Genomic DNA, 5,467 nt, shown 5'->3' on the forward strand with positions numbered 1-5,467 from the left:
TTAAGCGCTCGGTCTTTTCCATTTTACACGCAGAACGTACTGCCCGACACGTTCAGCGTCGAAACAATCAAAGGAGCTTGAAAAATGCAATCATTCGTCGATTTTCAAGAGAATTAACTGTCATTTCTTTCCTGATTGAGATATTTTTAACGTTTAAGCGCTCGGTCTTTTCCATTTTACACGCAGAACGTACTGCCCGGCACGTTCAGCGTCGAAACAATCAAAGGAGCTTGTGTCACGTCCCGCGCTCCGCACGTGCCGTAACGAAAACTACAATAAGTGAATTACGTGAGCGGTCATTTAAACACACAATAAACTAAAAAGAATATAAAAATAATAAAATAAAATAAAACACTAATAAAAGATTAATTAAATGTAGACGCACGTGATACTATTACATAAGGGCAACTAGTAGACTAACGAATTGGAATATACGTACATATATAAGAAACGCGAAGATACATTGAATAGAATCAATTAATAAACTAAAAGTATATTTGGGCCATTAAATAATATTGATGAATGAACCGATCGAAACGCGAACCGATCAAAATAGAGAACGAATGTATGCAACGTAATAATAAAGGAAAAAAAAAATTTTTTTCGAAATAGTCCATTAGACTATTTCTGGTGGCAGCAACTACCGTATTAATTGGATGTTTAAATTTATATTTCAACTACTATCATTCCTCTTCCTTCTCGATCGAACTAGCGATAGGGATAATTTAAAAATATATAAGTCAAAACGTAACAGTATAAAAAAATTTTTTGGTGGCAAGCGGTGGGATACGCTTCACGGAGGATTAAAGTTGTTATGATCGGTGGGATACGCTCCACAGAGGATTAAAGTTATTACGGCTATTGATAAAATATATACTTAAGAAAATATGGCGACCGCACTAGAATCATTAGACGAAGACGTGGTCTTGACATTATCAGAGAAACTTAAAGCATGGGATGCAAATTTCCGTACAAAACTTCATGAATTACAAGACAAAATACGTTCAATAAAGACAAAGCAAGAACCCGCGACACCTACACCACCCCCGATAATCCAGGAAGAGACAATACCGACAGGGGGTAACTCCCAACCAATTAAATTAAAGGACGCAATCGAATCAGTACCCATATTTGATGGACATCGACCGTCAGTATTTCAATTTTTAAGAGCGTGCGAGCGTGCACGAAATATGATTCCTAAACATCAAGAGCCTCAATTAGTAAAATTATTAATGAATAAGCTTCGCGGACACGCGTTCCTCGCGGTGGAAGACGCCGAGCTAGTAAGCTTAAACGATTTTGCAAATAAATTAAAAGATATGTTCGGGCCTGGAAAAACGGTTAACGAATATAAGGGCGAATTAGCGACGGTTTTCCAGCGACCAGGAGAAGATATATTGGACTATATGGACCGCGTTAAAAATCTTAGGTTAGCTATAATAGACCGTGAAAGGTGCGAATACGACATCATATCTCAAGATGTCTTAGATACAATAGATTGGGATACAAGGGAGGGTTTCGTAAGAGGACATCCGAACGAGGTAAATTTGCGAGTAAAAATAGCAGGATACAGTTCTTTAGAAGATGCGTATTGCCAAGCAGTGCGAGCAACGCAAGAGTTAAAACGAATAAACGATAGAATGCGATATCAACGACCGATACCTCCGAATAATTTTAATCGAAACAACGTTCGTCCCCCGAGTAATAATAACAACATCGGAAACAACCGACCGCCTCGAAGATTTGTACCCTCTCCACAAAAACAACCAAATGTTCCGAAACAAAATACGATAACATGCAACTACTGCAAAAAACCCGGACATTTAATAAGAGATTGTTACAAATTTAAAGCGAGAGTAGATGCGGGGATAATTATACCTTATGCATCTGGACAGTCGGGAAACCGAGCCCGTCCTTCGGGAGAACAGGGCGAGCCTCGAAGGAACGACATTCTGAACCGCCCGAGAATACAAGCAGCAACGAGAAAACCAGCACTTATAGTGAAAAACAGAGCGAATACAATATCCCCTACAACACCAAAGGAACAACCATTAAACACGGTGGAAAAACCATCCTGCAGCTACGCGAAGACACAAACGGAGGAACAAAAACTTCAGAGTCAAAAGGAAAAGAAAATACGAGAAGAATCGACCAAGAAAGATCACCAAGAGTCGGACTCAGATTCGGACGACGACCTCTCCAAATTATTTCAATAAAATTAAATGATTCTACGAGTACTCCTACTGCGCGAATAGTCTCCCCAGATCTTAAAACTAAAACAAGTTTATTATTAGATTCCGGATCGGAAATTAATATTATCAAGAAACCTGCTTTACCCGATTCAGCAATCATCAACGAACAAGAAGCAATTGAAATTCGAGGGATTACGGCAACGAGCCTAGTCTCCTTAGGGCAGACAATAATACAGGTTGCGGGCCACCCAGTCGTTTTTCATGTAGTCGATGATTCATTGCTAATCGATCAAGACGGAATCCTAGGATCCGAATTTTTTGTAGGTGCAAAGGTCCGTTTGGACTACGAGCGAAAATACATCAAATGGGGAAATATTTATATCCCCTTCGATACAAAAGAAAAAACAATCGTGCCTAAACGAAGTTCGGTAATATGCTCAATTAATATTACGAACCCGGAAATGAAAGAGGGATTTATCCCAAAAATCGAGCCAATCAAGGGAGTCTATTTTGGTAACGCAGTAGTGAGAAACCATAAGGGACGAGGTTATATAAAAATAATAAATACCACTACGAAAGATTATGAATTCACAACACCCACTATGGTAATTAAAGAGTTCGAAAATTTCACCTCGTCCCCCGACAAGACGTGCAATGCGATCATAAAATCAAAGGAGAGTAGATTCGACAAAATAACTGAATTATTACGGCTAGAGCACTTAAACGAAGAAGAAAAAAAACCGTTGAGGAATTAATTCGAAGGAATCAAGATAGATTCCACCTTCCAGGCGAGACACTAGAAGGAACCGAAATTCTAGAACACCGAATAATCACAACGGATGACATACCTATCAATGTTAAACAATATCGTTACCCGCCCGCGCATCGAGAAGAAATAACTCGTCAAATTCAAGAATTATTGGACACCGATGTCGTAACGCCATCGACATCTCCGTATAATTCTCCGTTATGGATAGTACCCAAAAAACCAGACTCTCAAGGAAATAAACGTTGGAGGTTAGTTATCGATTACAGGAAACTTAACGATAAAACAATCGGCGATGCTTATCCCCTCCCCAACATCACGGAAATATTGGATCAACTAGGAAGTGCAAAATATTTCTCCACATTTGACTTGGCATCAGGCTTCCATCAGATCCGAATGGCACAAAAGGATGCCCACAAAACTGCTTTCTCAACACCGTATGGACATTTTCAATTCAAACGAATGCCCTTTGGGTTAAAAAATGCTCCAGCAACATTTCAACGATTGATGAACTCAGTGTTATCAGGACTACAAGGAGTAGAACTATTCGTCTATCTGGACGACATAGTAATTTACTCAACATCTCTTCAAGAACACGAATGTAAATTTAATAAATTAATGGAAAGATTAAGGCAAGCCAAATTACGATTACAGCCGGAAAAATGTGAGTTTCTACGACATGAAGTAAGTTATCTGGGACACATAATTAGTGAAGATGGGGTAAAACCAGATCCAAAGAAAATTGAAGCAGTGTCAAAGTTTCCACGACCAAAGAAAACGAGAAATATCAAACAATTTTTAGGACTAGCAGGATATTACAGAAGATTTATACCTAATTTTTCCAAAATTTCGAAACCGCTAACTCAATTATTGAAAAAGGACGTCACATTTAAATGGTCGGAAAATCAAGAAACTGCGTTCAGCACTCTAAAAACAGCATTAACAACAAAACCCATCTTACAATATCCAGACTTTTCCAAACCCTTCAACCTCTCGACAGACGCATCAGGATACACAATAGGTGGCGTGTTAAGCCAAGGGCCGATTGGAAAGGATCTGCCGATCGCGTATGCCTCTAGATTATTAAACCCTGCGGAACAAAATTATTCTACCATAGAAAAGGAATGCTTGGCAATCGTCTACTGCGTAATGCATTTTAGACCATACTTGTATGGTAGAAAATTCACTATAATAACCGATCACAAACCGTTAGCATGGATGAATTCTATCAAAGATCCTACGTCGAGAATCTGGAAATGGAAACTAAAATTGTCAGACTTCGAATTCGATATCCAATACAAGGAAGGCAGAGCGAATGCGAATGCTGATGCATTGTCTAGAAACCCCCCGGAGGTTTGCCTACCAATTAGGAAAAGAGAGGAAGATTCACCGATTCATTACCCTATTCCTAAAAGATTCGAATTAGATACGTCAACCGAAGACTCTCCCATATTCGAAGCCAAACCACACAGTTTACCTCTTCCGTCCAACGATCCAAGAAAGCAAGGGAAAACTTTTGTTAGAAAACATTTTACCATAGAAGAAACCCCCGTGAAATATTTCGATCAAACAGCCGAAAATATATTTGTTCAAGGAACAAGTAATGTCGAAACGACAAGAGAGGAAGAGATCTCCTCACCACGCTCCGAGTCGCCACAACGATTAGAAGAAAAAGTTAAACCTACAATAACTGCAGAATTAAAGATCTCCGAAACGAGAGATTCAATAGTAAAAATAAACGATCACAAAGTAATTTTTATTGACAAGGAAGGGAACCCTGTAGACAGGGGAGCTTGAGAAATAAAGGAAGCAGGGAAATTACCGCATTATGAAAATTTAATGTTGGAAAGAGCAAGGCTGCATCGAGATTTAGGAAACCTAATAATATCCTTACCCGTAAAAGAAAATCGAAACATCCCAATAACAACAGAAAATTTATTGAATTCACTAAGTTCTTTGTTGGATGTGGTAAACGAGAAGCAAATAAAATCCTTCAGCATCAGTAAAGGAAATCTAGAAGAATTACCATGGCGATACATAATCAGGAAATTGAAAGAAGTATTCTTAACAAACACCATACACATCACCATCTGTACCAGAGAAGTAACCATTCCACCAGTGGAAAACCGAAACAATATAATCCAAGAAAAACACGAATCATCGGTAGCAGGACATAAAGGAGTAACAAAAACTTACCAGAGAATACGACAACATTATTACTGGGAAAACATGAAGAAAGAAATCCAAGAGTACGTAAGAACCTGTAAAGAATGTCAACTGAAAAAATTAACTAGAATTAAAACGAAGCAACCAATGGTACTTACTGATACACCGGGCAAAGCATTTGATAAAATCAGTATGGATATTGTCGACCAAAGACACAAAGGGAAAACGAATATATATTGACGATTCAAGATTTATTAACGAAGTACTCTCTCGGGATTCCGATTAAGGGAACCTCTTCGGCCGAAATAGCAGACGTTAGCGTTTTTATTAAGCAATTCATTTG

General features: G+C 38.6%; 2 protein-coding genes and 1 long non-coding RNA gene across 19 annotated transcripts in view; 1 reads left to right on the forward strand and 2 right to left on the reverse strand.

The window, feature by feature from the left end:
• LOC122577441 overlaps nucleotides 1–5,467 on the reverse strand; it is a 266,783-nt gene that overhangs the window by 105,350 nt on the left and 155,966 nt on the right. The window lies entirely within an intron of this gene.
• LOC122577433 overlaps nucleotides 1–5,467 on the forward strand; it is a gene marked incomplete at its 5' end in the record, with an annotated part of 702,209 nt that overhangs the window by 14,843 nt on the left and 681,899 nt on the right.
• Nucleotides 7–5,467, reverse strand: part of LOC122577450 — a 7,932-nt gene continuing 2,471 nt past the window's right edge. Inside the window, exon 3 of the long non-coding RNA XR_006320312.1 lies at nucleotides 7–270. This is a non-coding gene — a long non-coding RNA (uncharacterized LOC122577450). The remainder of the gene's footprint in view (nucleotides 271–5,467) is intronic.

The sequence above is a fragment of the Bombus pyrosoma genome, unplaced genomic scaffold (assembly GCF_014825855.1).
Source record: "Bombus pyrosoma isolate SC7728 unplaced genomic scaffold, ASM1482585v1 HiC_scaffold_4710, whole genome shotgun sequence".
NCBI classification, from domain to species: Eukaryota; Metazoa; Arthropoda; class Insecta; order Hymenoptera; family Apidae; genus Bombus; species Bombus pyrosoma.